The following is a 26,502-nucleotide window of genomic DNA, read 5'->3' as shown; positions in this document are numbered from 1 at the left end:
TTTTTTTTTTTTTTACAAAATTCAAAATCTCACAACTATGGTGGGGTATCTATGTTTTAAATTGTTTCCTCCCTTCAAAGCATTGCTTTCCTGTATTTTTTTGGTAGAATGATAATATCTTTCTGGAGTTCATCAATAACTGTTTAAATATCCTTTTGTAGATTTCTCCCCACAACTCTTAGTGCCAACATGAATTACGGTCTCACAGAATCTTGGCAAGAGAAAGAACTTAAGAAATCATCCAGTTAGATTTGTCCTCCTAGTTTTAATGGATAGCTGTCATTTTTGCAGTCTATTTTCAGTCACCCTTTTTCCTGATTAAAGATTAGCCTCAATTTCCTTTCTGAAACCAATCCTTCAGGCAAGTTGGTTGAGCCTGACCCCTCTTCAGTTGCAGGGAGGTTGGATCCAAATGGTTTAAGAAAGGAAGAAATTATCCCATACCCTGTGGCCACAGTAGTTGATGCTGTAGTAGGAAAGGAGTAAAATTATGGGTTAAGAACTCAGGTCTGGGATTTTCATTCTGCTGTCAGTGAGACAGGTCCTTCCCTTGAATGTGCAATAGAGGATAGAGATTCAAAATGCAGTAGCCATTTTGTACTCAAGAGGCTAAGCTCCTCCTAGAATGAGACAAAAAGACAGAAGGGGAACTAATCCTTGGACTTCATCAGAACTGTGCACTTAGGCAACCACTTCTCAGCCCATAAATTCAACATCTGATCAAAATATATTTGAGCAGGATTTTCTTCTTTTCTCTTTTTTTTTTTTTTGAAAAAATTTTGTTTTTTCTCTTTTTAGATATACATGACAATAGAGTGTATTTTGACATATTATACATACATAGAGTACAATAATTTCCTATTATTGTGGTTGTACATGATGTGGGGTTACACTGGTCTTGTATTCAAATATGAACATTGGGAAGTGATGTCCAATTCATTCTAGTTGAGCAGGATTTTTGATCTCTTTGTCTCAGAAGAGGATCCAAAATGGAAGACTTAGGATGGGAAATGCTTTGATTCTATTATAACCTGCCATGTAGTTTTCTAAATGTTAAGGCATCTTTATAAATATATTCTCTGAATCTTCTGCCCATTTATTTAAGTTTTACAGAGGTAATTGGAATTTCTTTCATTCTGTTATACTTCAAATAGTGGAACATAGTTAGCCTGGCACATCCTCCTTGGATTCCCAAGTTGTTAATTCTGTGGGAAAAACATCTTCGGTTACTATAACGTTTTCTTTTTTGACATGCATCCTCTGAATTATGCATATTTTTACAATTATTTAAATTAGTTTCTTTAATGGAACACCAAACAACCATGTAGGTTTATAACTCTGTGACATCTGTCCTTCACCCACTCCTGTTAAAATCCTATTATTTAAACAATCTCAGTTATACCCATTTTCCTTAGGCACTATATCACACTATGGTAAATTTTATCTTCCAAATAACCCACAAAAATTTCACTTGAAATGACAGTCATCTCAATCTTATATTTTTAGGATAACATTTTAATCACAAAACACTTATTATAAAAAATTAGAAAATAGATAAGCATAAGAAGAAAATGTCATTCCTAAAATTGTCAACCTGAGAAACCACTGAAATATTCCTGGATATTTCTTCACACTTTTCCCCCATGTATTTGCATATTTACATACACATAAACTTCATTTTATAAAACTGAAGTATATAACCTTCTTCTATACTCCTTTTATCTGCTTTATAATTGATAAATTTTTATATCAATAACTAAATGGCCACCACATCATTTTCAATGGCTGTATATTATTTCCTCATGGTAGTGCTATAATTTGTTCGACCAAATTATTATCTTTTTGTTTTTGTTTGTGTGTCATGAGATATATTCTTGATTCATTCTTTAGATGAAGCCCCTCAGATAATTTGTAATTTAAAGGTTATAAAAATCTAACTGTTTTGGTTGTGTATTTCCAAATTTCCCTACAGGAGGATTAAATCAATATATAATTCCATTAGCAATGTTATCAACATCAATAGTCATCATGTTTTATATATATATAAATATATATATTTGTACTGGGGATTGAACCCAGAGGTACTTAAACACTGAACTACATCCTCAGCCCTTTTTTTATTTTGAGACAGGATCTCGCTAAGTTGCTGAGTATGGCTTTGAATTTTCTATCCTCCTGCCTCAGCCTCCCAAGCCACTGGGATTACAGGCATGTATCATTATGCCTAGAATAATTTTTTAAAGACCTATATTCAGGACATATCTTCCCCATGCTGGTTTCAGTCCAGGAGTTTAGCCTGTCAGGATCATTGCAAGTCTTCATTCAGTCATTAATGCATTATTTATGTTCACCTCCAATCACATTATCATCTATAACTGATAATTTACTTCTGTGATATAGTCAATCACATAGACTAAACTCTTGACGAGGACCATGCATTGTTACAGTTGGGCATACTGATAGCACTCTCCAGGTTTAGGTGTTTTATACTACAATGTTATTTGGATTTAACAAGCGATTAATGTACCTCCTTTACTATCATCCAACCCATAGTTTAGTCAATTAGTTTTGATGACTTAACCAAACAAAAAAACAATAACAACAAAAAAATCAAAGCATGCCCTCTTTGGATTTCCATACCATTATCTCCAGACAGTTTTTCCCTAGAGATTGGAATTAAGCCCAAAGTTACATTTCCCCCCTAAAACGTCTTCTACCTAAAGAAAGATGAAACTGTCAGCAAAGTAAGTCAGGTCAATAATTTATCAGCGTCTGCTTTTAGCAGATATTTCAGTGTGAATGCCCTCATCTAGACCATTTATAAAAGTGTCAAAACTGGCCCCAGGAGTGATTCCTATGAGTCTTAATTACTAGCTTTCCTCTACATATAGAAATGTATATGCATTCTTATCCCTTCTTCTTCCTTTGAATCTAATCCCCTATTATAAATTATTCCTTCTAACTCCACAGTGATTAATTTTAATAGTGTTTATTATGTAAAGATAGTAATCACTTATGACCTACAATTCTCTTAAAGTCCTCAAGAATATATGAGAATTTATGAGAGCATATATACTAGAGACAGGGAATGTTGAGGCATATTTGACTTGGAATGAGAGTGAGACAGACCTTAGGATAATTGTTAAATATGAGGTACGATAGCCTTTGTTTGTGTCCTTACCCACCATGTGGATTAACACCTAGCATGTGTCCCAATTCAGGACAAAACAACAGGGGATGAAAGTATCTGTGCACTTATGTATATGGATCATCATGAAGCACTGAATAAGAAACATGTAATCATTAACATATTTAACAAAGATAAGTTTATATAACTAAAAAGTACCTCATTTAATCCTCATGATATTAGGATCATTATCTCAATTTTAGTAAGTGCCAATACTGAGGTTCCAAGAGATTTCTACATTCCTAGAGGATTAAGTGGCAGACCCATGTCCCCATTTCCAGCCCATAATGTTTCAAAGCAATGGTTTTTCATCTTGATAGGTTGTCAGGTATATGCCTGTAAGTAATGTACTACTACTTATCCTAAAATATGAAAGACTATGAATTTTAAAAATAAATAAAATTTAGAATGGCTCAAAAGTGTATCTTTAATTATGTTATCATTATTGGAATTTCATGCTCTTTTCCTAGTGATAGAAAAAGGGGGTGGAGGTGCAGAGAGTATGAAATTAATTATTTACACTTAACATCCAGCCTTTCTCAAGGGCCCACAGGGAGCAACAGATACTGTCACCACTTTAATAATTGTGTTGACTATGAATTCCTGTAGTGCCTGGCTTTACTGTAAATGTTGTGGTGTTTGTCAAAATCTGGGTATGCCCATGGGAGTGTGTTGAGCATATGAATGTCATCTGTCATATGTGTCACAGCAGAGACAATGTCCAGAAATGCTGGGTAACACCAGGCTGCAACAATAGATGAGGTATAAAGTAATTTATGTACTTCTCCTTAAAAGATTTTCATCTCCTCATTGCACTCTCTGATATGTGGGATTATCTAATCCTCCAAGGGCAGGAAATTTCATTATTTTAAGATTTGAACCCATATAACTCGACTTACTCTGTTTCCATAAGGGTGATCCCACAGTAATCCCTCAGCTACCTAGATCTCATTTAATTAAGGTCCTCTTAAAAACAGAGGAAATACTCTTTATAAGTGAATTCCTGGTAGTAGAAAAACAAGGACAGATGCCCGGAATGATTATTTGAGACTTCATAGTTATATTGATCAGGAACAAACAGACCAGTGGAAATAAGACACACGAAGGTCTAGAGGTAAGAAGCAAATGCCAATCCTAGCTTTCAGTGACATGCTGAATTGAAAATATTTAAATAATTGAAATGCCACAATGCATCTTGTGGGATCCCCCTTAAACAATCTCTGTTTGTTGAACCGTGTTATCCAGTTCCTTGGGGGTATTTCTGAAAGGGCGATTGTGGTTGCTAATGTAAATTTTCAACAATAGGTGAAGTTTAATTTATCTACTAAAGTTTACTCTTGCAAATCTATTACATAATTTAAAAGATATGATGAAATGCACATAGCTCACTTATTCGACTTCATCAAAGAAGGACATGTTGTCTATAAATGAAATTTTCTGCATAATTAAAGCCTAACCATTTTAAGAGTCAGTTCCATAGCATGTTATGAGTGGCCAGCCCAGCTCTTCCATGAACTTTAAACTCTCATTTCTACTGTGACAGTAAGTAACCTGACAGCAAGAAAAATGCCATGGGCTGAAAAACCTGATAACTGAGTCTAAACAAATCATCTCATGTAAGAGTAATAGATTCTGAAAGAGTTTGAGAGAAAATGTCCCTGACCTCTGATACATGGATAGCCTGCAAGACTGTGGGTGTGAAAACAAGATCCTAGTAGCTATAGCTAAGAAGGCTTTTCTACATTGTTCCTCAGATATCAAAGTCAGTGTCTCTGTCCATGAGAAATTATGTTCAGCCTGTCCTCAACTGAAGATTAACTCTTCCTATGTAGGCATGGTGGATCAATTCCACCCCAACTCTTCCTTGTGGGCCAAACACAGGGGAAATGTTTCTCAGATCTAAAAGAAGCAATATAGAGTAAGGTTCTTGAGACAGCAGTTGCATATACAATTTCAGAGATTGTTCAACAATAGCCAGAGAGTAGCTGTTCCACAAAAATAAAGTGAACTCATCCTCAATCTTAATCAGTGGGAGGCATAATGTAACCCTCCCTCATCTATAGCTAGTGAGGATGTGCTTTAAAATAGTTTGAACACTAGGTAACTGCTGAAGGCAAGGCTCAGATTTCTCTGCAATCAATAAGGGTCCTGACTCAAACTAGCAATCATCCTGGGTACACTCTGGAGACAGGGAGGAGAATTAGCAGAACCAACATGATGAAAAGACAAGGGAAACTAGGAGCATAGCAGACTTAGTACATTCTAATTTCAGACAGAGTGAGAAGAAATTAGAGTATCAGAAACCCATTGCAAGTTATATATTGTGTATTGCATTCTGTTGTGCTTAAATTCACAGTACAATAAACTATATTGAAATCTCATTCCATAGTGTGAATTTAGTATCTTCAAGTCTCTACATTGGGCCCCTGCCAGGTATTTTAAAGCTATTGTCAATGACTGAACCAGGGGGACTCAAAATGACAATTGCAGTTAACATTCTGGCATGCAAAAGAGGGTAAGCATGCAATTGCCTCTTAGGAACACCACACACATGCTAACACAGCATTTTCAAGTCAGTGTCCTGGTTAGAACAATTCATCATTTTCAGAGAGAGATTTTATTTTTGCTTCCTTTAGGTGTAAGTGACCTTGTTGTATAATTATTACTCTACATTTAAAAAACATAGGAAAATCTGCTCTAAGTATGGGCATTTGAGTTTCGGAAATTCTATTCAGAACCCACAGTGGACCTGATGCACAGAAAACAATAAATAAAAATACACAACAAGTAATGATACACAATAATCATAATGCTGCAAAGTATCCAAACTTTATAACTCCTTAATGTTTTTGCTTTGTTAATTTCTGTTTTTTTCCCCATATTTGTGTGTATCAATAGTTAAGCTGACTCTAGTACTTTGTAGAAGGCCAAGGAAATTCATGAGGATGTATGTAGTTGGTGTATAATGATGCATTTTTTAAAGTTTAAGTAACATTTTTATTTAAATAATCATTTAATCAATGTCTTGAATAAAGGTTGTGGCTTTTAACAATACTAAATAGATTTAGCAGTTGTTTAAAGCTCAATCTACATTGAAATATTCAAAACCATCAAGCCCAAATAGTTACCCTTTTCATTGTCTTTCATTATACACTTATAACAGTTCATAACTCTTGTACTATAGAATACCACACTTATTCATCTATATAAGACATCTACCACTTAATCTTTCCTATACCTCTGTAGAGCCTTAGCTTCTGTGCCCTAGGGAACACTCAAAAAGTTAACACACTCTATATCAAATTAAACTTTTTCTTTTAAGATCACTGGGGGCACAGGCTAAGGAGAAGGTAGGGTAGGGAGAAGAAGATTGATTGTGACAAGCTTCTGGTGAATGGTTTTATGGTATCCAGAAATTGACAAAATGAGCAATAAAAATGATATACTGAAATTAACACCAATGTCATTATTTACCCATTGAATAACTTGGTTCATGCCCCATTCCCCATGCTGGTTTCTTTTTTCCTTGGTACTCCTTTGATCAGTGTGATCTAAAACAAATTAATACTATTGCACACAGACAAGTATACTTTTACTTTACACACATACATATGCACTCACATTGTTTTGCAGAACTGGTCCCTGAGGGCCTCAATCAGTCAGTTCTTCCTACCCTTGCTGCTTGAAATTTTCAGAATAGCTGATGGACATGGCAAGAATGCCATACCCTGAGATAAGAAATGGTCAGAAAAGCCCTGGCTATATCCTTTTTCCTCCTAGAATGAGCTTTCTTGCCTTGCTTGAGCTTAGTCATCCCTGTTTCATCTGGGGTATAAAACCAAGAATGCTTTTGGGGCCCCCCAGTTGCAGTGTGACGGGAGGCAGGTGTGGATGTCTCCCTAGGCAATTTTCCCCGGGCTTGAGGGATCATCTGGCCATTGCCCCTATGTTCAGTTTATTCTTTGTGCCTATCTGTGGGTAATAAATTTGCTTTGCTTGATATATTAGGTGAGTGTCTTTCTCACTAGATTTCAAAATCTTTACCTATTTGTACATTCTTACTTGAATATTGTTAAAGCATTTTAGAAACCTTTAGAATATGTCAAAATATCAACACACATCTCATAGGACAACAGGTATGTTTGGTCAATAGCAAAGATAGCTTACTTATGGAAACTTTGGTGCAAGTCTTGGGGAAAACATTCTAGGAATGACCAATTAATGTTACAAAATATAAGTGAGAGTTGATCTCATAAGATTGTGGCCTGCCCTAAATTTCTACAAAGAGAAAATTTAACACTATCTTGTTTTATCCTTTCAAAAAATGTAAGATTTTAAGTTTTATGACTAAAAATTGAACCTCTATAAGGGCGGACTTCAATGGGCTGCAAATTTTAAAAATTGCAAACTTCATCAGAAAGAATGTGCATCAGTCAGTGTTAATTAAGCATTCATTAGTGAGGAAGGCTAAGGGAGCGGTGAGAGAATTAGAAGAAAGTAGGATCTGCTAGTAATTTAGAAAGTCAGAATAACCTATCTTGATTAGAAGTTAAGTGTCACAGTTTTGGGGGAGAAATTCAGAAAAACTAGTGAGTAGAGGGACTTTTTCTATTCTTCATTTTAGAGTTAAGGAACAGTTGTGTAAAAAAAAGACAGAATAGGTGTTTTTAAAAGGTCAGTATATGATGAGAAAGGAACCACAATGAGAGTTGAAGTTCTCCTCCTAAGAACTGATTAAGAAGGCTATTGTAAGAAAGCTAATTAAGGCAATTAACCCAGTGTCAGGCAGAGCAGCTGGTGGGGATTTTCTAAGCAAACTTGAACTAGCTTAGATGTCCCACTGTCAATGGCATAGTCCAGGGGCTCCTGGCTTTCAAAAAAAAAAGAGTGAATTGTAATTTAGGCCTGGGAAGAAATCCAAGGGTTTGATTAAGTTAAGTGGTAATTGATAATTGCTGACGAGAAATCAAAGTTGTCTAAGTGTACTTAAAAATAATAATGTGTACTGAGTGCCGCATAAACTGCAAGGGACAGGCTCATTTGAAGATATTAATGCATTTTAACTTTAAATCCAAGGTATACTACTTTAAGGCAAATAATTTTGCCTTTGCAAAATATCCTAAGTGGTCAGCATCTAAGTATCACTTTTACTAGTCCACTCATGTAGTCACAGGTCACAAACATAATGTAGATAATTAAAGTATATCTTCTGGTCTGTGGCACTTACCTTTCAAAGTTGAATTAATTCTTTGTCCATAAACAAGCTACCAAACAGCACCTTAAGAATGCTTGACTAAACTTGGAGGTTAGAAAAGGAAATTCCTTAAGGCAAAGCCGCTACTAGGGAGACCTTCAGCTCATTATCAGAAATCTCACACTGATGGACAAAATAGAGTACTGAACAGAGAAAAGAAATAAAGGGGGGAAAATCAAGCCTGATAATAATTAATAAGGCAAGAATAAAATGATGAAAGGATGAGTTTAGTCGTTTGGCAGAGGAAATAGAAGACTCTCAACCGAGATGTAATATCTGTGTTCATTTTACGAATGAAATGGAAGACAATGCCGATAATAACGTTTGTCCAGTCAAAATGCACTCATTTGTGTTCTCTTAAAAGAAATGAAAACTTGAGTCAATCTATTTTCATTTCTTCAATAACAACAGCCTATAATGTACGTGTCATTTGATAACTACTTGACAGGTATTATTTTGCATGGGCTATTGTCCTGCCTTCTGAGGTGGCTACCCTTCACTTCTGCACCTGTAGCAAATAAGAGGCCAAGTCAGCATTAAGTGGTTAGCAAATATTGGGTACCACAACTTTACTTATAGGAAAACAATTACATTTTGCAAATTAAAAAAAAAATGATTCAGTACTGAGTGGTGTATTTATCAAACTTTTTGTTTTATTTAAGAACCCTATCATTAAACTTAACTTTACAGTTAGTTTATCAGAGTTCAAAAAACAGAATCTTGGGATTTTGATTGAGATTTTATTGAATTTAAAATTTCTTTAGGGCAATATTTCCTAACTATGCATACATTTTATTGACCCATTTTAATTGTTTATGTCCTACAACTACTTTAAAATTCTTCATTCAGACTGTTTATTTTTGATATTTTCCTGGAAGCTTTATAGTTTTCATTTCTGTTGTGAATTGTATCATTTTCAATAGTTACGTTTTTAACTGATCATTGTTGGTGTTGAGGAATACAATTATTTTTTGCACATGGGTTTCACTGACATAGAGTCATCAAACCATTCATGTCCACTCTCTTTTAGGCAAACTCCAAAGTCATCTTTTATTCATTTATCAAATGTTCTTCAAAGAAAAGTTTAAAAACCTAGTATAATTATGATATATGCACAGTAGATTAAAATTGTCGAATAAAGGCCCAGTTGCAATATCCCTAGTAAATAATTCTAGGGGTAATGTACGAAAGATATCATGAAGCTCGTCAAAGAATAAAACACCCGTGAAAACACATCAAGCATGTGCCTCTAACATACTTAAATATTTTTTTTCCAGGAATTCCTTTCCATTCTTTTAAATTTATTTTTTAACTTCAGTATATGTTAAGAAAACCCTGAAAATCAGAAGTAAACACTGAAATTTCCAGAGGGTGACAGGACTATGTCAGCATTACCTAGATCAATAAAAGAATATTAAGAAGTTCTGGGATAGTCATAAGCCCATGACTATCTTTCTAGTTATCTAATCCAGGAAACTGAGAATTCTCACTAGAGTGTATGCCACATATTTGCTCATAACTAATACCAACCAATGCTGATGGTACCTCATGGCCTATATATCCATCACTTCTTTCCAAGTCTTGTTGTCATGACCTGCCTACAATCCTATACTTCTTCTGGCTTTCTGCTCTCCAGTATTGCATCCCCTCCATTCTCTCATGACTACTTTTGCTTGTGTGCCATCTCCTCCAAGAAGCCCTTCTTGAACCCCAGACTGAACCCTAATATCTATTAACTGCCACATTCTTAACTTATGGTTCAATTTGTACATTATTTGGGATATTTTTCTGTTTGATTGTTTATAGGTCTTTCTTCAAACTATATTCATAGACATATAAACTTTGGTAGAAAAACTGACATCCAGTAGATGATCATCATGTGCTTATTTAATTAAAAGCAAAGAATTATAACTGTCTGTTGATCTGTTATCAGGCAATTCTTAAACCATTACTATCTTTTTACAGGCCAATTAAATAAATGTTGTATTTGGGGATTATTTTCCTTTTCCAGGCCAGGTTTTTATCTTTATTTTAATTTGATATTAACTAAGATACTATGAGGTGAAATGTGCTCCATAAGGATTATATGCTTTGATTTGGAGATCCAAAGGATGGGTAGGGCTGGTCCTCAAATGGATGAAAGCAGAGGCTCCAGGGTAGGTATAAAAGAACAAGAGTGTCTTCCCCTAGGAGTAGAGCAAGGCCTATGCACATTCCTGTTATTAAATTTTAAGAATACACGCACACAAGTTCAAGTTTGCAGAGACATTTTTAGCTATGCTTTATACACAGTCACTGTAGGTCCTTATTAAATTAAGACCCAGAGAAGAGGTCATGCCTGATACAGGGAGTTTTTCTGTAGTTCATGACAATTCTAATGCACAGGTTCAACTACTTCCCTTTATTGGTACTGCACAATTTCATACCATTCCATGGGTTTTCTCTTCTTTTAATATCTGTGTTGAGGGAGGGAAAGAAACACTTCAGAAATGAAAGATTAGTTTCCTAAATCATAAAGATGAGCTTTGTAATCATTTTCCTTTAAGCAAAGAATTAAAGGATAATAAAAGCCCTAATTAAGGACCTCGTTAGCTTAACTAGATTTTCATATGCAAAACACTGTTATGAAATGCTGCTCTAGAGTGGAAATGCCTCCTGTCCACAACAAATGCAGAGGGAGTCTTTCTGCCAGAACTTTTTCTGGCTTCTTTCTGTCCATTCACCGTCGCTTTTTTTTTTTTGTTTGTTTGTTTGTTTTCCCCTGTGATCATCAAATCTTTTCACCTCTACATCATTTTTCCTTCTCTTCATTGCTTCAGTGCAGGTTTTCTGCTTTCTTTAAAATTTGTCATGATTCGTTCATTCATTTGGCAAATATTAAACACCAAGCTAGGGTGTGGGAGGCACAGATTACAGCAGTTTCTTTTCTATTTTCCTTTTCCTCCAGTCTTCATTCATCATTAGCCTCCTATGAAACTACTTTTTTTTTTTAGTTCATTTTTCTCCAAGAAAAACAATCACTCTTCCACTGTGGGCTTTAAACCTTCCACTTTTTTTCAGCTCTCTTCCTCTCTTATACAGTAAGCCTGATACTATATCAGTCACTTCTGAATTACCCTAGTCCGCAATTAATATTACCAAATGATGTCACTGGTTATTCTATGCCCTTTGTTATTGGTATACATTAAAATAAACCAATGAGAGATAATAGGCATACATTTTTACTAGCTCTTTGAAACTGGGCAGGGCTAAACAACTATAATTATTCATTTTGTTAGCCCTCGAAAATGTCATTAAACCATGTTATCCTGCCAATGAATGGTATTTTGAAATAAATCTTTAACCAAATACATTAAAGGAATCATTGGGTGGGAGTCTAAACATTTTCACCTTGTTTTAGAAGATTCTATGGTTTTTATTTTCAAACTCAAAATCACAAAAAGGAGTATAGTTTCTCTAAGTCAAGTCCAGGATTATATTGACTAAGAATTTTCTGCAGGTAGGTTCTGAGAATTTCAATATCTTAAAAAAAAATTTCCAAAGAAAACTCAATAACTAAACTTTGAAAACAACTAGAATAAAGCTTGAAGCTAGCCAACCTGAATTAAAATATTAGTTCTCCACTGACTTCCTTCCCTGAGCTCTGGTTTCCTTTTTAAAGTGGGATACATAAAAATTACTTTATAGAATTATTGTCAGTATTAAATGAAATAATATACTTTATTTAAAACACTAGTTCATCAGGAGTTTAGATGTGTAGCATTTAGAAAGCAGCTCAGACATGTAGCCTTTCCAAATCGGGTATATTAAACACAAGTAAAAAAGATGAACTAAAGTGAAGAGATGTGTTCACCACGTTTCCTTGGCCACTTCACTTATTGCTGTTAATAATAGTTGGAAACATTAGGCTCTGTAAACACAGCAGAAGTAGAAAGTGCCTAATCTACAGGAGATATATTATTGATCCAGGGAAGTCCTCATATAGCTATGAGCCTAACAGAGAAAGACAGAATGGTCAGCGGGAGGTAGTTCTAGAACCCTTGGTTAGCAGAAAGAGGAGGTCATGCTGGGAGTGAGAAAAGAGGATATAGAAGTAAAAAAGCTGGTGGATCAATTCTTACGACTGCAAGGCAAGATAGAGATGCCAAAGCCTGAGAGGTAGAAAGTGGAAATTTCAGGGTCAAGGTGAAAGACAGAAAATATGGTAGCAGTACTTTAATTTTAAAAAGGAAAAACAACAACAACAACAACAAAAGGATGCAAACATCCACGTTACATATGTTAGGTGCTAATATTTACTGAATGAACAAGGAAAAGGAAATGAATAGTGACTAAGTAAATGTAATGAACGTATACACCAATGTACAAGATTATGTTGACACTCAATAGTTATCCATGACTTAATATGTGTAGCATACAGTGACTGTGTGTATGTGTATGTGTGTGTTTGGTGGGGCTGGAATACAAAGATAAATAAGAATTCATCTTTGACCTCAAGTGTTAGATATCAACAACAGTAATAATTCGGCTGTATAGTGTTTAGAAACACAATATATTAATTATAAAACAAGTCATGACAATTTCATATTGACCACTTTATTAAGCCCCAAACAAAAGAATATATTATCTTCCCAAAGATTTCATTCATGATTTTTATGTTTTGAAATTATATCCCTAATCTATATTAGGTTTTACTTCACTTTAATCTATTTGATATCTAATATAAGATAGCCAGTATAAGATGATTATATCAGAAAAATGCTATTTGTTGGCTCACAGATCACTTTGTCTTCCTTGTCCGGCCTGAGACAGAAGTTTCTCCTTCTGCTTCTGCTATATAACTAGTCCTTTGGGTAAGAAGTGGATTTCCTAATTCTTTAAGGCTTCTTTATATGCCAAATGAATTTTCCGGGCTTTGATTTTCTTTCCAGTCACTTTAGAATTTTTTCTAACAAAAGTTGACCAAGAAAACTTATTCATAAAATGCATGTTGTTGAAAATGAAACCAACATTCTATTATTAGAGCACTAATATTCCTAAAAATGATAATTAAAATTTATTGGCATCCTGCTATATGATAGGACTTGTGCTAATCACTTTACATGCATCAATCTCATTTTATCTCTCCTACCACTCTTATTAGGTAGATGTCATTAATTTTATTTGTCATTGTACAAATAAGAAAACTGAGGCAGGGAGAGATTAAGTTAATGAACAAAATGTACAGATACATTGCATATTTTTTGTCCAGTTTCAAACCTTAAAAAGTAATCGCTTGGTTGAAAATTTTATATTCTTGAGAAAAGAAGTGGAATGCTAATTTTCATCCCCTGGATATTCTTTCTAAAATTTACAACCAGATGAAAACAGAGGGATATAATGAAAAGCGAAATGTAATCCCCTTTGATACTCTAAGAGATATGAGTTTTTTATATATATATATTGCATTCCTTTAGGAAATCAGAAATAGATATCATTTTTAACCCCAATTATTCAGTGAAGCTACTGCCATCTCTCTCTCAGGACCTTTCTCTCTGGCAAACACACAGAGGTACCTAAGTTTGACATTTTCATTTTCACAGAGCCAATATGTCAAAGAGGAAGAGGAAGAGGACCCCCAGCAGAGAGCTGCCCAACTAAAGTGGTGGTAGTGACAGTAAGCAGATGGGAAGTAAACCATAGGCGTATTGCAAATAATCAGACATCATCCTACAGCTGGGAAATCAGCAAGAAATGAGATCGGGCTTTCTCCTCATTAAATCTGTAATTAAGGCCTCATTCTGCTTTGCTGAAATCCTGCTGTGTTGGTAGGTAATACCCTCTCTGTACTAGGGTGAGGGAACCCCTACAAATGTCAGAGTGATAAGTTAATCAAAGGGTTCTATGGAGATGAAGCAAGGTGGGTAAGAGACTTAGGAGAAACCATACATAATACTGAAATCATTCTGATCAACTTCCATGTGACTATAATAATCTGATATGAAACCTTAAAAGATATGGAAAAATATTCAGAAGTCTGTGTTTGCCAATCTAAATTTTGATAGCAAGAATCAAAATCAAACTATTTTGCACAAGCTTAACGGATTTACTTTTCTGGCATATATGAAAATAATAAAATATTTAATTTGCATTACAGCCTTTACTGAGTGTATCACAAATTTAAATTTGACAGAATCAATTTAGGATGATTTGTAGAAAGGGATTTTCTCTCTGCCACATCATCATTTGACTTGAGTTATATATCCAAATATTGCCAGATTTATTTAATAGTCCAATCCTTATTTGCCATTGATGAGTTGATACAAACATATTTAATCGTTCCTATCAGTCTACACAATCTTTTGAGGTAAGAACTCCTGAAAACCTACTAATTTTGGCATAGGCACTTCTTCCATGTGTAGACTCATCAATTATCTCATTAAACTTAGAAAGCTTACCCAGCTTACCTTAGTTTAGTGTACACACTCTGATCTTTCAAAACTTGCTAAACTAGACTTTTTTCCTGAGTTTTTCCCAATTGGAAAAATACTTGCAATATTTGTGATTATTTTTGAAATAACTTTCAATATTGTTTTAAAAAATCATATCATTCTTGTCTTCATAGGAGGGAAAATGTAACATATCATAGATTGTATGTAAATAAATATGAAATCCAAATATCAAAAGTGGCTATGAGAAGACAATTTATCTTGAATGAAAAAAAGAAGAGGTTATAATATTTTTTTAAATAGTTTAGACTGAGGCTTAAATGTTTCCAACTAGTTAATTCTGCCATTCTGTCATGAAATGCTCACATGGAGGAGGCCTTTTCTCATTTTTTATAGTGTTGAAAGACTGAAGAAACAGAGGTCTACAGTGGTACCAGAAATTCTGGCATTCACTCAGTAATAAACCCTCCAAACTTGTTTCCTCACACATAAAATTCGGAGGATAATACTGTTCTAACCTATCATTTATGAAAGTGCTTGAAAATGGTAAAAGATTGTATACACAAAAATTAGCTGGTTTTTAGGTCTGCTAAACAAATCCTTAATACTTTCCCCTAAGGGATTTCCATTTTCTTCAGAGGACCAATACTACTTTTCCCTCAAAGACTCCACTTAATGTTTAAGTTTCTCATGAGTCCAGAAACAAAGAATGCCTTCATCATATTTTAGGAAAATATTTTTTGAAGAGGCAGATTACTAGACAGCTTAGGATCATTATTGTTCTATTGGGTAGAAACCATCAGATTAAATACATCCAGTTTTAATACATATTCCAATTAAATGTTTCTCAAAATGTAATGTGCTCACAAGCCACCAAATGGGAATATTCCTAAATATAGAATCTACTAACAAAAGCCTAGGGTAGAGCCTATGATTCTGCATTACTAATTAGTTCCACCATGATGTCCATGATGCTGGTCTATAGGTGGCACTTTGACAACATTCTAGACAGTCTAGTAATCCCCGGTATGTTACCCTGAAGTCATGTGTAGCTATTTACATCTAATTAAATAATACTAAATTATATTTCTTTTGTTGCACTAGCTACATTTCAGGTGTTCCTTCATACATGAAGCTAGTGGTGGTCACACTGGACATCACACATATAGAACATTCCACATTATAGAAAGTTCAATTAGAAAGCTCTGCTCTGGAACACAGAAACAATATTGAAGAGGAAAATCTTTCTCCACCTAACTGTTTTCTCCTCACCTTTGTGGGTGCTAATGTCACATTCCCACGTGTCTATTTGGCAATAATGGTTTTACCTACTGCATCCCTGCATATAAGGATGTCCTAAGTGACATCAACATGAGGCACTTCAGGCCATGATGACAGGAGGAAGATGAATTTTCTGTGAGTCTGAGCTTTTAGTAAGAGAAAAACTGAATGTCAGTTCCCTACCAGCAGAAAGAAGAAGAGGGTCCGATGATGCCCAAAGAGAGAATGACTAAGAGCCAGCCTTGCTCCTCTCAAGGGAAGAGTAAAGTGATATTAATCAGTACACTATTGTGTACAAAGAGGGTTCTCTCAGGAGAAGAGCAGCGCATCTGTCCCACTCACACATCAAAGAGTCCCAGCAGCTGAAAATGCTTGTGTCAAATCTTCACTCAGCCTCTTTTTCTCCTCGCTTTCCTTTCCTGGTTCATTTGCTATTCTGTGGGCTGTTTAGCAATAAGCTCTTCATCTGATTAACATTTCAAACCCATTGTTGGTCTGTGCTGGCTTAAATGAACTAATCATCATTAGTACTTCAAAACCTGTCTGGCTATGCCTGCAAGGGGGGAAAAAAGAAGGAAGAGAAGAAAAGGAAAAAGAAACAAGTCTGACTCATTAAATAAGTCATTCTTTAGTAGTTGGTCAAGACTGAAACGAAAGCTGCATCCTGAATATTTTAATCACCAATCAAGTCATGGACACAAGTAAGAGCTACAGCAGCATGAGCAGGACCTTGGCATCCCACCCACTGGACAATGATGGCAAAGAGGCACCTTCCACAGAAAGATGAGGAAAGGAAGCCTGGTCTCGACTCATTCCCATCACTCTGACTCCCTTTCATTTGGAAAATAGCAGTTCAAATCTTATGTCAAAGCAAAACTTGGGGCAGAAGCCATTTACCTTCTATTCGTTCTGCTTCTTAAATTATGTTCTCCAAAGTAATTGAGGTGGGTGGGTAATTTTTATTATTTTCAGTAATACTGATGTGGACTTACTTTTAATGTATACTCTGCATTATAGCACACACTTGAAACTATTGCCCTATTGGGCCAAGTAAACTACCAGCCTAGCTTAACCTGAGGTTCCAAAACAAGGATTTTTTTTTCCCTATATCAGACTTCTCTAATAAATATATCTATTGTTTAACTCCACTTTATATTAACATCATCAGGATATTTATGAATCTGAGGACAAAAAGTGGGAACACAGATCATTTCTTCTGTTTGCAAGATTCAGTGAAAGAATGTTCTGGATTTAAAAGGTGAGTTTCAAGCTTAAAACAAGAACACTTCTTGCATTTCTTGTGAAATCAACATTTCCCCCAGATGACCAATCTCTATGATACAGAAGTATGTTTTCTAAAGTGTAATACATGTAATAGATGATGAGAGGTGGTGCAATGTGTACCATCCAATTCTACAGTATGAACCATATTCTCTTTTCTATTTTCCTTTTGTCCTCTGAACAAGTCATTGAGAAAGGCTCTCTTTGGACACCTTAGGCATTTTTTGCAACTTCTACTTGCCTACTCCCATTTTAACAAATACAGCAACATTTAAGTTTAAAACCTTCTCACGGGAATTGTATCTTGCTAATTCAGTAATATTTTGTTTTCATTGAATTTGTTATTTCTAACATTTTTTCTTTTATTTATAGTGTGATACTATTTTTTATATTAACGGTAGTAACAATGTTTCTTGACATGCATTTAAGCAACAAATAATTTTAAAGGAAATATTTGCATTACAATAAAACAAGTGAATATGGCACACATCACGTAATGAGCACTGATTTGAAGCACCCAGTTGGTTTTGAGGAGTGAGAAGGAGAGAAAGAACTATGCTACTCCTTAGCTTTTAGCTACCTATTAGGTTTATAGAAACAGCAAGTGGGAAGACAAGGGATAAAATACCTACTTTCTTTATAAAATTACTTCTTACAAGAAAAAGGAGCTAAGGGAGTATATAGGTGGTTTAGTGGCATGGAACAAAAAAAAAAAAAAAAAAAAAAAGGATTCTCTGGCAGACCCAAGAAATGTCACACCCATTCTACCTGTGCTGATTTCAGTAGAGAGAGTTGCTTAGAGTTTGTCACAAACTTTCCCCAAAATGTCAACTACTACCTCTGGAGGGAGGAAATAAAAGATTTGTTTACTGTGTTCCAAATCATTGTCAATTGCCATGTTATGACAAATAGGACCAAATTTATTTTAATAAGCAAATATTCTGGAACTGTATATCATTGTCTATCCTAATATGATCCCAAAATACTAGGTCATATCTACCAATAACATGTTTTAGATGAAACCCTTTGCCACTCTTTAATGAATTAACATGTATGGACTGAACCTCTGAAACCAAAGCCCCAAATAAACCTTTTCTCTTCTACATTGTTCTTGTCATGTCTTCAGATAACAGCAACAAAAAAGCTGACAAAAACCATGTCACATCCTGAAAGTCAAAATGTGCCCTGTAGAAAGTAGCTCTGGCATTACCTGGGAATTTGTTAGAATGTACTATCTTGGTCTCCACCTCTGCCCCACCCCCAGACTATTGAATGATAAGCTTCAGTATTTTTAAGGTAATTCCTGCACACATTAAAGTTTGGGAAGTTCTAAGCTATAGATATCACAGTTCAGTTTGGAAACAAGTCCACATATAGAGATCAACAGTCAATGACTCGTTATGTATCCTCCATTCCCAATCTATTGTAGAACAATAAGAGTACAAACTATTGCATTTTTTAATTCTGAAAGTGTCTTTCCTTCAAATGAGGCAGCATGCTGAATCTGCAAAAATATTAAACTGTGGATACATGTGTTTGAAACCTGGCTATATTTTCTGGCCAGGATTTGTGGCTATGTGCCACTAGCCACTGGCTTAATTTCCCTGATCCTCAATTATTCTATCTGTAAACTGAAGTAAAAGATAACAGTAGTTACTATAAATGATATTATCTGAATTAAGATAGAGTAATGAGTCTAACAATCATAAAAATAGTAAGACAGAAACTGTGTCTAAAACACTATACAGAATTAGACAATAGAAACATGGCCCTACCTTGGCACATGGATAAGTTTTAGGGAGGATAGATCTATACATACGTTTTATATATGCATAGAGCAAACCAGCTTGATTGGAGTGAAAGATACATGTTCGGAACAGTGTGACAGGAAAAGGCAAACTTAGTGAAAAGTGTGGGGGCTGAGGATGTGGCTCAAGCGGTAGCGCGCTTGCCTGGCATGCGTGCGGCCCGGGTTCGAACCTCAGCACCACACACAAAACAAAGATGTTGTGTCTGCCGATGACTGAAAAATAAATATTAAAATTCTCTCTCTCTCTCTCCCTCTCTCTTTAAAAAAAAAAAGGAAAAGAAAAGTGTGGGTCAACTTTGATAGTAAAACAGAGTTTACTTTTCATAGTAGAGAAAATATATGCTGTCTTTAAAGATATGCAGACTAGGCAGTCACACAGAATAAATGCTCAGCATTTGCAAAATTGAGTTGGTTAAACTGTATGTTTGGAATGATTGCTGTAGCCCATGGTGGAAAAGATGAATTATAGGGGGGGAAAAATCCAGGACTGTAGAGAGTATAAATATCCTTGGTGTGAGATCAGATGCCTTGAATAATGTCTGTTTAGTAGAAGATAGGCAAAGGCCCTAAAAACACTAATTACATGTAAGAGACTAATATAGTCAAACCACTGTATCACAATGACTATGCTGATTTGAATTTGCCTCAATTAAGGAGCTCTTTCACTGAAATAAAGTTTCTAAAAATGTTACTTAATGGCACTACTACACTTTTACTCAATTCATTCACTTGAAACCCATGTGCTTGTTATGTATCCTTTTATTCCCATGTTCTGTTGTAGAACAATAACAATAAAAGTGAGCATAAACCATTACATTTTAATTCAGGAAGTACCTTTTCCTCAAATGTGGCCCTATGTTATACCTGAAAGAATCTTCAACTGTGGAGCCACTGTGTTTGAAACCTGACAATAGCATTTTCTGGCCAATTGTTTAATTATCCCGATCATCAATTTCGTTATCTCTAAAGTGAAGTAAATATTGCATATTTTGCAGGGCTTCTGGCACAAGACCATATTTGGAAACTAAAAATAGGTGCAGTGATTAATGACTTAATAATCATCATACACTAATAATTAACACCTTCATAACTGACTTGAATGATCGAAACCCAAGGTACAGAGATTCTTCTTTTACAATATGGCTTTAATTTTATAAGAATCAAATTTCTATTATAATGATTCTAGAGTTAAGCCCAAGGTCTTTCAATTAAAGAAGGGGAACAAAAATTCAGTATTTCATTTACCCTACACAGTTGTGCCCTAGAAATGTAAAAGTATACTTAGTGACCATGATGTGCTGGACTTGGATATGGAACATGCTAGATCCCCTGCTCCTCTGCCTTCCCCTTCTTCTTCCTCTCCTCTAATCCTATGATTGAAACTATAAGCAAATAAGCCTTCCTCATCACTCCACCATCCTTCAACCCACACAAATATTCTTTCTCCTGAAAAGGGGAAAATTCATAAACCTGAGCACTGAGTCACAACCAAATACACTTTCCCTAAGCTCCAGAAAGTTTACAGCTTTCTGGTTGTTGCCAGTTCTCCAGGGTTCATGGACAGAATTTCCCTGGAGGAACTAAAAGAGCCATGATTGCCTGTGGATCAAGTCCCTTTCTATTCTCCTTTCTCTAGCCTTCCTGGTAGCTAAAATATGCAGGTATTTCCTCACTTGTAAATAAAGAGGAAGTTCCTAATTCATTGGTAATTGAACTAGTTATTTGGGGGGAGCCCTCTGGTATCCTTAGGAGTGCATCACTGAGAAGAATTCTAGTCTCCATTAGCATATGCCAGATTTAATTTGTGGCATAGGATATTGTAATGATTTGTTGAGGTCCAGATAATTTGGCAGAGTGAAGCCACAGATTCATAGCTATGTTCCAGAACCTGGAAGAAACCTGTTCATTGCCTGTGAACCCTATATTTCCTATAAACAAGTTACAGAGAATCCTAGAGTACTGCAATGACAATAGCTTGAACATCTCAAATTTCTCATTTACTGAAGAGAAAGAGCCAGACTCTTGAAATGACTCAATTGAGTGGAGTCAGGGTCAAACTCACATTGCTCTATAGCAGTGTTTTTCAGATTTTTAGGTTATATCAGAAACACATCAAGGCCTTGTTCTGATAGAGTGCTGGGCCCAGTCCTTGAATTTCTGATTCAGTGGGTAATGTGTAAGATCCCAGAGGATGCAGATGCTGCTGACTTGGGATGATACTTTAAAAACCACTGCTCTATGATGCCCTGTTTCTCCATGCAGAGACATTAAGGCATTCTCACTAGAAAGTTTCAAAAATATTCATATTATATATCACAGTTTCCACTTCATCGAGGAAAAACAATTTTTTAGAAACTGAATTATCTACAAGGTTTTATCATCATCTTTCCTCTCCCCCACCCACTCACTTGTCATGATCTCAATAAAATTCTATCTTTTACACACTTACCATCATGTTTTTAGCTCCATTTTGGGTTGTCAGTATTATGCTCAGTGATAATATGAAATTAAACTAAAGTCATCGTTGCTTGCTCTCTTTTTTTTAAGGAGGAAGCTTTTTAATATAAAAAAAGCAATACAGTCTGCTTGAAAATATCATACTGGGAACTCTCCTGTTTTTCTCAGGGTAAATGAAAAAACATGTTGATTAAATAAAGTGGCTTTTGGGAAATAAAAAATGCTATTTTGGGAGATTTAAAAAAAAATTAAAAGGAAACTAAGCAGATCAGTATTCTTGAGCACCTACTGTGTATCTGGCACCAGAGGGGCACATGCACAGAACTTCACATGAATATCCAACCAGTCTGCAATGTCATTGATGTAGCCGCTGCAGTGTTCTCTTGTTGCAAAAGAACGGTTTATATTCTGTGCTTCACCCTCGCCATACACACATACAAGGCCAAACCACATGAGCAGTATTTAGACAATGCGTGCCAATAGCTTTTACAATTATACTTTATTTATGTGGTAGAGATGTGAATTTTACAAGTAAGCAATCAAAAATAGACAATTTACCTGAGGTCACATTGTTCTTGAGTGGTGAAGCTGAAACTCTAACCGATTTCTCTGATTTTAAGTATACTCTGAGTGCTAGAGAACACTATTTTGTTTTCTTTTTCTACTGGACAGTACACAATGGACTCTACCTACAAAGAAATAAACATATCATCACAGAAAATGGAGAGATTAAACAACAGGTTTAGTATATGCAGACCTGATATTTATTTATATTGCTCTTTCACACATTCCCATTCTTTCAGTGTGGTATTAATGTTGTATTTCTGGGGCAAAGGCAGGAGAGTGACAGATAAGAGTTCAAGAGGGGAGGAAATGTCCTCTTTTGCAGCTGTGAGTATGACCCAAGCATGGTGTATGGGTGCTGCCACAGCCTCTAGAGAGCTGTTTGGAGGCCCAGATGCATTTCCCTGAATATCATGAGTGCCCATTTTATTCTCTGAATGGGTCAGCACAAAGAAAAGCAAAAAAAGAAGAAAAAAAAAAAAAAAACCCTAAATTGCTGCTATTAAACGGCAGGCTGCCAGAAATCTGAGAGAGCACACACTGACACAATATCTCAAGTCTGAAGGGAGAATTTCTAGCCAAGATTCTGCATCTCATCTGATTATCCAGCCAATCAGCCTCAGGGTTTCTGCTCTCAGACATGTGAACTTTTTACTAGGACTCTTAGGAATCATCCTGCAGTTGTTCCAGGTATAGACTGAAAGCAGTTGTTTTCAGTTCTTAAGGCCAGTTTGTACAGCATACACTATCCTCAACCCCCATCTCTACGCATAAACATAGAGACATGTGTCTGTATAGCATACTACATTAATAAAACAGTATTCTTTGCTGAGGAGCTCAGTGAATTTGTTCCCCCCTTGTATGCACAAGGGAAAGTAATACAGGGAATAAGGAATCAATAGCAGAAACAGTACGTAGGCAAAGACAAGCAGAAGCCTGCTCAGCTGTTTGATGTCAGTGCTCTGTGGAAAGGCAGTGTGTGAACCTGGAGTGGCATTTTTCCTTGCTCTTTATGGAGTTAGGTGTTTTGCTATTGGCCACTGAATTGAATTTTAATTGAATTAATTTGTTTTTGACATGACCAGCATGACACACTATGAGATGAAGCAGATGCTGAGTTAAGAGTAATGTTATAAGTCCCTGGGTCTAATATCTTCTTAATAGGGAATGTTGCTATAGACATAAGGAAATTGTTTTGCATGTTCTCAGAACACATGCAGGTCAGAACTAGTGTCTTGGAGTTTATCATGGTCAATATGGATTGAACAGAAACCTAGTTAGGGCTGTGCCAATATTATCCAGAATTTTTACATCTACAAATTTAAGAAACTCTAGGTCTAAGAAAACCCAACTATGTGATGCCAACATGCTTTAACCAGCAGAATGGACCATAAATCACAACAAGCAGGAATGGTATAGCTGAGAGTCATTCAGCTGGACACAGAAGACTGACAGATTGTCCAGATGGTGAACATCATTCAATGGGATATTATAATTTGAATAGGATTATCTTTTAATACCCTTGATAACTCTTTAAATTCTATAACAGAGACAAGTCTTCACCCTATTTAGTATACCTACATTTGTTATTTTTACCTAAAAATTATAAATCACTGTACAGAAATAGAAACATTGTCAATAGACATTTGATACTCAATTGTCAAAGCAGCATAATAATACTTAAAAACTATTTCACAAATGAGAATTCTAGCATATTCACCTATCAAATTCTATTACTTGTAACCTATGATGGTTCTTCTAAAAATGGCTCACACTCTTCTCCTTATGTCACAATTAGAAGTCATGGTTTTGCCTTTATATTCTCCTCATGGTCCTGTACAAACTAAAATCAGACTACAGTTCATAATGTCAACTGAATTCTTTCTATAAATTAAACAAGACTTTGATGAATAGCTCCCATATTCCAGAGGATGGGAATGAAAAGAAGTAAAATATGTTATATTAATTCTGTGCAAATTGAACTTTGTCTAAAAGCGAAAATTAGTTCAGTTCCACTTTCACTATTAAATTTTAGTTACCATTATTTTTGAATAACCACTCTCCATAAAGTCAGAGGGGTATGTTCACTCCACTCAACCCTATGCTGGTTATTTAGTTCCCATTCCCTGCCTTGCCCCACCTTGAGCACCTATTTCCACATATTTTAGTTGGGATAGAATTGGTTCTTTTGTAACAAAAGATGACCCACAGATATTAATGCCTAACACAATTGTTTCTTTCTTTCCTTGCTACAAGCATCTAATGGTTTGGCTATGGCTCTATCCTGCAAAGTAATCTTAATCTGGAATATTGCTAGTTGTGTGGCAGAAAGATAGTGATCAAAATGAGGCATACACAGATCCTTAAAGTTTCCTACTAGACATGATGTGCCTTTAAGTGTCCAGAGAAAAACCACATGGGCATGTCTAATACCCATAGGCTGGCGATATATCACACTGCTCCAGAGAAGTATGGAGAGTATTTGGGAAGTGTAATACATTCTCCTCTTCTATGCCAGCCTGGCTCATCTAAAAACTCAAAGTGCCCTAATAAATATTCCCATTTCAATTTCACTAACTTATTTATGTTCAGCAGAATTTATCCAAACTATTATTATTAGCATTTATATGTAACAGATTATCTTGCAATATTTTAACAGCAATTTCATTTTTGTTTCAATTGGCTTTTTCATTCAATTGGATATTGTTTGAAAGAAGGATCCATGTTGTTTGGCTTAAAAAATAAACATCTTATAGAAATACTAGGGTTTTTCTTTTTTCTTTTTCTTTTTTTTTTTTTTTTGGTACTGGGGATTGAACTCAGGGGCACTCAACCACTGAGCCACATTTCCAGCCCTATTTTGTATTTTATTTATAGACAAGGTCTCACTGATAGCTTAGTACCTCACTTTTGCTGAGGCTGGCTTTGAATTTGTGATCTTCCTGCCTCAGCCTCCTGAGCCACTGGGATTACAGGCATGGATGCTAGTTTTTAATCAAAGAAACAACAAGATCGTGCACTCTGCAAGCATTATAAAACTGAATTCTTACAGCAAAATCTACTTTTATAACACACAGGGAGGTCATGTGAGATGTGATATTTCCACAAAACACACATCAATATATTCAGAATTTTATAGGAAAATAAAGGTTGTCTTTATTTTAAGAAGCAGAATACTTAGGTGAATTTCCAGACCAGATTAGAATTTTTTAAAAAAAGCAATTTAAGTAATGATGTAGTAAGAGATTCAGCTGACGATACTTCATAAAAGTGGCTGAAGATGTTACAACTAATAACTTTAGCCCACATTTAACTTAATTAAATGAAAATTGTTTCATGCACATGTGTCTTACATTGAATCTGATATTATATTTATCAAAGCATTCTAAGCATCTGCTGTGATGTCTCTGCTTGTAAGTATAGAGAAATTGTGCATATGAACTTGTATCGTTTACTTTTAAAAAAAGTCTTTTGGTAGTGGATAAAATAATTTGTTTGGCAGTTAAAGAATTCAAGGGGGAATACAATGAAATCTGATACAAATATGTTAACCATGTATGATTCAGAGAGGATGTACAATTAGGAAATGAAAACATAAGCAGGCAGATTTGTAACAACATCAGGATTGTAAGGAGCCACTTAATAACAATGGGCTAAATACATCATATGTATTTATCTCCTTGAAATAATTTCATTAGTCTGAAAATTAAGCATATGCTGCTCCTGAGTGGAGGAACAAGGGAAGCTGGCTTGCCCAGGAGATTGGTAAAAGCACGCAGAGCTATTTATCTTGAGATTATAGGTCTGGCTTCAACCAAGAAGCTAAAGACAGTTATTGCTACTTTATGGCCCATATGAAATGAACTATCATTATCAGTTTACATGCTCATTTCAGCGGGCTGTCACCACACTATGGGTTTGGATAACCCTAATGGCTCTGTGGACAAATGTCTGCTTAGGAAGATAATATAGTACATTGAAAAGAGCCTTTGGCTAACAATCAGAGGAACTGGGGTCTAGTTCCAATTCTGTCCCTAATAATTAGTAATATAGATGTCACCTTTCTATGTAAGCAGTGGGGGAGAAAGAAAGATCATGGGTTTTTCTAGCCCAAGATTGGATAGTATCCTGTGAAGAAAAATTCTTTTGGCTCTTCCCAGTAAGATCTTTGTTCTCATCTTCCCACAGTTATTGGCCAAATAATCAGTGGCCTTGTTTTTTTTTTTATTTTAGTCCAGAT

The sequence above is a fragment of the Callospermophilus lateralis genome, chromosome 10 (assembly GCF_048772815.1).
Source record: "Callospermophilus lateralis isolate mCalLat2 chromosome 10, mCalLat2.hap1, whole genome shotgun sequence".
Classification (NCBI taxonomy): domain Eukaryota; kingdom Metazoa; phylum Chordata; class Mammalia; order Rodentia; family Sciuridae; genus Callospermophilus; species Callospermophilus lateralis.
This window is presented reverse-complemented; position numbering follows the sequence as displayed.